Below are 8695 nucleotides of genomic sequence, written 5' to 3' on the forward strand. Positions count from 1 at the left end.
TTCCCTGCCATTGTGGGGGCCTTGGCACTGGTGGACCTTAGTTTCTCCTATTCTCTGCCTGTGGCATATAATAGTCTTGCTTCCTGTGGACTGTAATAATTGTATTTAATTTTGGGTGTTGCATTTAGTCTGAGGGTGCTGGGTGGTGTTGGTGGCTTGAAATATTCAGGTCAGATTAGATGATCTAGTGGTCCCTTCTGGTCTTAAATTCTGTGTTCTCTAGTAAAACCCTCCACCGTAAGGAGATGAGTGGAAGATCCATGCAGTAGATCATCCTCCAAGCTCCAACCTGCCTCAACACCACCTCTGCCCCATCGCCTTACTTCCCTTGTTTACTGCTACAAAGTGAGAGACCCAGGGGAATTAAACTCAAGGTGTAAATCCCAGTTGCAGCCTCCTCAAATCATGTCTTTTTATATTACACCATTTCCACTGCTAAGCAACCTTCTGCTGCTGGGGAGAAAAGTGTAGGGCTTGTCTTGGTGCCTGGAAAAGCAGAAAACACAAAACATTGTCAATATCTTTTTTTTTTTTTTGCAATTAACTACAGAACAAATTTACTTGATTCTGTTGTAATAATTGAGATTCAACACGCTAGAGAGCAAAAAATCAACCATTTTTAGTGACTATCCCTTTTTTAAATCCAGCTTAATCAGACATGCAAATAACATTTTCTAGAAATCTTAATAGGAGTGTGTTTTAAAGTAGGAGGTAATGTTGCAATACTATGCAAAATTTACAGGCAGATTATTAGTACTTCACACAGTGGACATGGCAGATTCAAGAGAAAAGAGATGACAAGTTTTCATATATCTGCCAACAGGAAATTCAAATTCCATAGACTAGCAGCTTCTTTTATTACCATCTCATGTGAGACTGGCTTTAATAAGCAGAAAGTCTCTGTTTTGTTACACATTTAATGGATTATCTAATACCTTCCTCCAGTTCTCTTCAATAGACATCAACCTCCACCCTACAAAAAGAGGGGAAACAATCAATCCAGTTACTTTTATGGCTTGGGGTTTTTTTCTGTCCAGCTTCTCCAAGGCCCCTCTTTTTTCTATCAACAAATAATTACACCCACAATTGATTCTAGGCACAAATGTAACAATTGGGAACATGATGCAGCATCTGTTGAAGTCAATGGAAAGATTCCCATTGACTTGAGTGGGAGCTGGATCAAGTTGTAGACAAATCCTGTAGTGACAAACAAGTACTGTAGTTAGACATCAGAGTACTAATATTTGTGCCCACAATTCATTGTGGGCATAAAAGTGCAGGCACAATTATTTTCTGGTAAAATTATGTCTGCAGAATGGTAGGTCTTTATATTCAGAGCCTTAGTATTATGCATGCATTCAAAAAATAAGTTTAATCATTGAAGCTATTTGAATTATGGTCATTTCTGTTGTCATAAAATGTTCCTGGTGCATTTGGTTCTTTTCTGGCTGTGATGTCCAGTCACATATTGAGGATGAGGTTGGGGATAGGTGTTGTTATCTAACAGGGTTAGGAAGAGGCATTTATGTCTCTGGAAATCAGGAGCAGGCATAATACCTCCAGGGATGCTTGGGGAAACATGCTAACCAGCAGCATTTACTACAATGGTTCTAAAAATATTTTTTGAACTTCCCGTAACTCTGGCCATGTCTCCTCTAGTAACTGGAAAGATTCCCTTAGCCTGTCCAGCCGGCCCGCCCCTTTGCATTCTAGGGGAGCAACCACCCCAGTTGTGGCTGCCCCCTGTAGAGGTGCACTAGGTCCCGCCATGTCTCCTGAGCCCTCACCCTACCTTAGTGCGATCACATAGGGCAGCCAATGTCTGTCCCCAAAGTATGTATGTCTTTGCAAGATTCTATTAATATACTAAATATAAGAAATATCTGTATATACCTATGCTTACGGGGAACACAGACCATGGCAAATTAATACAAAAATACATTGCTTTTGAAAAAGTATCATCCTTTTTGTCAAAATCCCTAGTAGTTCTTAGAGATGGGTCCTGTCCAGAATACTGACTAAGGAACAAACAAATTTCCACAACATGGTAGGGTCCCCGGTCCACGTTTGGGGCTCCTAAATGCTATCATAATATAGATAATTAATAAAAATAACAACTCTTCCTCCTCCTCAGGTCCATGTCCAGTATGGGAAGAACTTTATTTCTTCTTCCAAAGAGGGAAATATTAATTAGGGATACCAGGTCAGTTTATTCTAGCCCTGAGATCCCATCGGGGAACTGTGTGGTAGAGATATAAAAATTATCCCAACTTTGCCCTATTCTTTTCAGAGGAGAGGAGTTCTGTGTAAGTGGCATCTTCCCTCACTCCATATGCAGAGGGACTCTAGAGAAGTCTCCTCTCTGTTTTGGGGGCTCTGTGGTTCAGGAGGAGGCAAGCACATGGAGAATGGCTGTCCTCACACCTTCAGTTATTTTGCAGTGATTCTATATTCACGTCCTTCTCCATGTTGACAACCCAGCCCCTGGAGTACTTGGGACCACCTCTGGTAAGAATGCACTGGCAGCATGATACTCTTAGGAGCTGTGCAGCCCTGGGCCTCTGCACATATCCAAGCCTTTCCCAGCTTCCTTAAGATCATTTGATTTCCTTATATGTCTTACAATATATGCAATCTTCCCCTTCCTCAATGGGATGATCCTGTGTAAAACCAATATATTGAAAATGAAAGTTTTTTGCTCTTTCCACAAGGAAAAAAGCGATAAACCGGCCCAGGTTTTTTAAAACAACCTAGAAAAACGTGTACAACCTTTTTTGGGTTTGTTTTTTTTGCCATTATTCTTTAGTATGAGAGTTAAGAACAAAAATAAGTTATAAAGAAGGCACGTTGAAATGAAAAACAACAAATATGGGAAATCACCATTTTTATTCATAATCATTTGGTCATCACCTTTACATGGATCCCTAGATATTAGAAATCTCCTAGTAGCAACACAGAGACACAAGTAAGTACACTTCTGTTCATCCATTCTGCCTGTTTTTTGTTTGCCTCCCTGCCTGCAACTCTTTTCTAGCTTTCTGTAATCTTTCACCTTATTTTAAAATTATTTATTATTTAAGCAAGAGAAAAGGAAGAAAAACATTTTCTAACTCCCCACCCCCGCATACTAAGGAACTTTGAACTGAGTTGCTGCATTGAAATACTTATTTCTCCTTATTGCGAAATTATACATCAATATCAATGATATTTTGAAAAATGTTACTTCAATATGTTCTGTATTTCAGATGAGTATAAATATATTTAATGTGAATGTTACTATGATAACCACACTCTTTTACTAAATATCATTGTTAATTTTTTCACAAAACATATCAGAAAATATTATTGTGGGATTTGCAGCAGTCTGTATGCATCCACCCTTTACATATGTTCATTTTGAGGGGGAAAATAAATTCTTGAATAGAGACTCTTTTTTTTTTTCCATTTGACCAGAGAATGCCCCTTTCTCACCTGAATTCAGGCTCCTTTTGGACTGTGTATGTGAGAGCTGGACAATATATTCTAGAAAAACAAGTAGTTACTTAACTGCAAAAACATATACTTTTCACTGAAAATTTGCATCCCGCACTCCTTTCAGATTAAAATATGCAAGAACCAACATAAATGACACACCTTTTTTTTTTCATGAATTGGGCCTTTGATGTTCAAGAGGAGCCAATATTAAAGGACATCCCTAGAAGGCTGTAGAAACTGTTCCTATTTATGACAAATGTAAAACAGAACAAATCTAGCTGAATGTGATGGTGTCATTAGTTTGTGAATCGCATCCTTGAAAATAACTGTGGAGGAGCCAAATCGGTTTAAAAGAAGATAACAAAATGGTTTAAGCTACTTAGGTTGAATGCCAATTATATTTTAATATTCAACTGAGCATATTTTACTAAGAAAAAAGGCAGTGTCGACGCATGCATAACTCATTGGCAGCGTCGACCAGCTGTGCCACTCTTCTCTTCGAATCACTTTGTGCATTTTAGTAGCATGGTAATTTAGTAGAGAACTACCTGAGTGATGGCATTTTCAATGAGCAGGTAATCTACAGAGAATTTTTATATGGTTATGAGTTCTGTGCTTCAGCCTGGCAACACAAAAATACATCAAGACCAATTACGGTATCAACTTTCAGCGTGATACCCTTGCCACGCAAGTGCATGTATTTCTGCCCCAGGCATTTCAAATTGCATCTAATTTGAAATCTTTGGGGTTTTAATTAAATTTCAGAATATATGGAATTCTTCATTAGTACCTGCTCTGAATAGCAGATTATACTTCTCTCAGTCTCTCGTTAAAGAAGTAGGCTGTGGTAAATAGCATGTTCAAGAACTGATCATTTGTGGTGCCTGGATATTGGGAACAGAAATAGTGAAATGCAAAATAATATCAAAAAGATTATTAGTCCAGTGAGGGACTCTTGATTTGTATTTTAATGGAATTTTACATTTCTCTTAATGATTTGCAAATTGCCCTCTGATTATAAGATGCATTAAGCTTTTCATTTTAATGGCGAGACACAGCCATTAGCAGAATTTTTTTTTCTGCCTTCTTTTTAGAGTGCTTCCCTGCAGCAGATAAATATTGAAACCATTAACACCTTTTGATGTACTTTATAGTGCTGCAGCTTGGACTGATACGTGAATGAATGTGGCCTTTTATATTTTAGCACTTTGCTTGAAGCCTATGATTGTCTGTACATGGGTGAACAATGAATGAAACTAAAACTACAATTCCTTTTCATGCAAACAAGAAAATAAAAACTTATTTCCATGCAATTAATACTCCAAATGCTTCCGTGAACTCTATTCATATCTAATGCAAAAAATCCACGTAAATACAGATGTCTGATTTTTTTTAGACCAACAAAAGTCAGGATCTTAAACATTAAGGTTGATATTCTGACCTTAACTCTCACCATTCAATTGAGGAGGGAATAGGATTTAGGTAGTGGTTCAGCAACTTTTGTTAAGAATTTAGGAGCAGCTCCTCCTCTTGATGCGCAAGATACATAAACATAACTCCCTGTGTGTAGATTTAACAATATACAGTACACTTTTCTGGGTGTGTTAATTTCTTGGGGTTTGGTATTAGGACATGGAATAAGAAAGTCTTTTATGGCAGGTTATAAAATGTGCATTATTTCCATGACAGCACAGAACTATGTAAATAAATTGGTCTGTTCTATCAGGTAAATATGTATCTAGGCAATTTAGTAAGAGTCTTTTAATATTGGTGGGGGGGGTTGCTACTTGGAAACTAGATATACTGGCCACTGAAGTAAAATAGGTAGTTTTAAGCAGGGTTTTGTTAGTTTTGTGTGTGTTCCTCTCCCATTACTCACCCAACCCTCCTCCTCCTCCCCAGCCCCAGAAATGAAGGTGAATTTCTCCACCCATTTCAGCCTTCTTTCTTCTGGCACGCAACTCTATAATACAGGAACTTCTCCAGCAAGGATGGATACATAGGGCTGCTTATTCAGTTTGCTAATCACAGTTCATAGACAACCAGCAGAGGTCACTGATGGGTCTATTCATTAATGTGTTTGCGGGATCTTTCTTTGAATAATTTGAACCTCAACAGTTCAAGTTGTAGTAGAACATTTAGTGATACAACTCGCTCTGTAATGCTACCTCTGTCAGTCAAGGGCTAAATAATTTTATTAAAACATGTTATATCTTCACAATTATTATGGCTCACTGCTTAAAAACGTATCCCTTTAAAAAAGAAACTATGGTTAATACAACTTTGAAGTTGAAGTCAGGAAATTCCAAAAGACAAATGTTAAAACTTAATTCTACTTTTTTGTGTTATGGAAGTGCTGAGTTTTATATATTATTTGTCAGATAATTCAATACAATACTAATAAATTGATACAAACTAATAATTATAATAAATTGAATACAAACTTAGTTTATATACAGTGAACAAACTATGTGTGCTGTGCTGTATTATGCTGTTTTACTGAATGTTAATTTATACATTTAATTATACAAAAATATATTTTAAAAATGGAAAAAAATTACTATATTCACATTTCTCACATGAACTAGTGAAGATGTCAAATTTGCTGTATTCATATATAAAACAACATTGCAATGCATATCTCAAAATTGAAATATATTAATATTTCTAGGACAGTTATATTTGGCAACATAATCTTTATAGAGCAACAGCGGGTGCAAATTCCTTGATCCAGAGCCATTTGGGAGTGTATATTTGGGACCATGTTAAAAAAAATGAAACTAAAAACACTTCATCATCAGTGTAATTCTAAATAGAATTAACTTGAAAAAGGCAATTATGCTTGGAGCAATGAGAACTACAGGAGGGAGGGTCACTCATCCCATCCCACTTCCCCATTTCACACAAAGGTCCTCTGCAAGCAGGCTGGGAAGTCTAAAGGAAGTACTGAAGTGCCACATTATGTATTTTGACATAATACAGTTAACAGTCATAATAAATGTATATTATTAATCTACAAAATTAAAAAAATACTTGATTACTTTTTCTAAAATGTCCCAACCATCATTGCCATCCTGCTTCATGGATGCCTACAGCTGTTTTGTAAATATGCTTGCTGGGGCACTTTACTGAGTGCTTTTGGAGGAGAGAATAATAGACTTTTCAAACTAGGAGCTTAGATACGTAGTGTGTTGCTACACAATATTATAGTACAATATGTAAAATATGTTCCCTGCATGTCAGATTGTATAAGAAACTCTAGTTTATAGTCTATTTTATATTGTATCTGGCAAATATATAGGGCTTAATCCTGCTCCAGTTCAAGTCAAAAGGGATATTCAAATTCTCATTGTTGTACAGGATTGATGCAGAACAGACCTGCAGGGTGATGAAGACCATGTTTTAGAATATATGGCAGTATATATTTTTCCATGTTCCAGTAATGCAAATGGGACTGAATTGAATTTGCTCCACCTTTTTATTTTTAAAAAAGAGAGAGAAATCTTCATTGGGCTGGGACCAAACATGGAAATTTTAACCTAGAGTAATTTGTTTATGAAAGCTGTGATCAATAGAAAAGGGGACTGGGTGGGGTTTGTATGGTATTTTTTAATGGATTATGGAACTTTTACTGTAGCATCCACTACTTATATGTGATATAATTAATTGATTTAAACATGGTTTGTGGGCCAGTCCTGTTATCCTCTCATTAATGCTTTTTGTTGCTATGTGAGATCAGAATTCAGTTCGTAGACCCAGTCCAGTGATTCCCAGCTGATAAGGAATGATGTGGCAGTATATTCCTCAGATTCTTGAGGCAGGGTGGGCCATATATTCTGCAGTGACCTTTGTGACTAGAACTAGTTGAAATTTAGGGGAAAATTCACCAAAATATTTTCCACATTGAAATGAAATTTCAAACTTGTCTAAATTTTCTGACCAGCTCTATGTGACTGAAATAAGAGTGGCTCTAAAAAGAGTCCTTCCAGTCCTCTTCAGACAGAAAAGGATGCCTCAGTGTGGAGTCAGTGTATCAGAATGTCCACTTCTGAGGGAATCCACTGAATATAGACACAAAGTTGTCCCTAATTTCCATATATACTAAACATCACAGTCCCTATTGACTTCAATGAATGAGTTGGTTCTCAGGTTCTCTGAAAATCAGGATTGCTCCTGTCTGCCCAAACCTTTTTGTCCTTTTGCAGACTTACATATTTTGGCTATTATGTGTACTAAAAATCTTGATAAAAATCATCTGAAAGATTCTGTAGTACGTTGTGCATACTAGTGTTGATGATTGTATGAGCCAAAATTGACTCCTTTGAAAAGAAGTAGAAATATTATTTGTTCCCTAAGTGAAATTTTGTATGGCAAGTATAGGACTAGAACAGATTTCTACACCTGAGTTATAAACCCTTAAATACATAGTTTATTATAAAAATGCTGACAGTTTCTTGTGGGTGCCATTAGCACTGCAAATGATTACGCTCCAATGGTTGCCTAAGACCTTAGCTGCTCTCATGCAACAGCCTTAAAACAGTCATGTTACTTTGTCAGTACCCACAATATCATAAAAACCTAAAGATCTGACTTGCAATATGAGTATAAAACCTCCAAAAGAAACTTTTAACTGTGTTTGTTTTAGACCATTTTTTATTAAGATGCATAAATGATTCATTGAAGTCTTAATGTCGTTTCTGTGCCTTATGGACTCTGTCAGGAATTATCCTTTTACAGCTTGTTAATAAAGGCATTGCTACTCCTAGAACAGTCCATATGCAATGCATATGCAGACTAAGGATTCAGTTCACACATCAGATCAAAACTACACACAGGATAGATAGAATGGTGGTAGGGGGTAGGAAGGAAATAGAGAAGAAGCCTTTCAAGGGATGTAATATATAGCTTTTCAGTATTCTAAATATCAGTTTTAGCATAATTACAATGCCATTTTGATGCAAGAAATTGAATATTTATTGAAAGAATGTATCTTTTTGTATTACCCTGGAGCACATGTAAAAGCATACCTGTTGAAGTAATAGCTTGTTAAAGAATAATTTTAAAATGCATTCAAAGAATTTACAATAGGACTTGTTTCCACAATTTTGACCTGATAAATTAATAATGTAAATAACTATGCATTTTCTGTGCACTGTGGCACTGTATATTTCCTGAAACAATAAAATACCACTTAAAAATCACGTAATTATAAACCAAGGTT

At 36.4% G+C, this 8695-nt stretch overlaps 1 protein-coding gene and 1 long non-coding RNA gene across 4 annotated transcripts in view; one reads left to right on the plus strand and one right to left on the minus strand.

The window, feature by feature from the left end:
• Positions 1-8695, plus strand: part of MGMT (O-6-methylguanine-DNA methyltransferase) — a 308225-nt gene that overhangs the window by 273031 nt on the left and 26499 nt on the right. The window lies entirely within an intron of this gene.
• The window catches only part of LOC120368731, a 27062-nt gene continuing 18749 nt past the window's right edge, over positions 383-8695 (minus strand). The window contains exons 2-3 of the long non-coding RNA XR_005582749.1: positions 936-973; positions 383-486 (exon numbers count right to left, since the gene is read on the minus strand). This is a non-coding gene — a long non-coding RNA (uncharacterized LOC120368731). The remainder of the gene's footprint in view (positions 487-935; positions 974-8695) is intronic.

The sequence above is a fragment of the Mauremys reevesii genome, linkage group 7, assembly GCF_016161935.1.
Source record: "Mauremys reevesii isolate NIE-2019 linkage group 7, ASM1616193v1, whole genome shotgun sequence".
NCBI lineage: Eukaryota > Metazoa > Chordata > Testudines > Geoemydidae > Mauremys > Mauremys reevesii.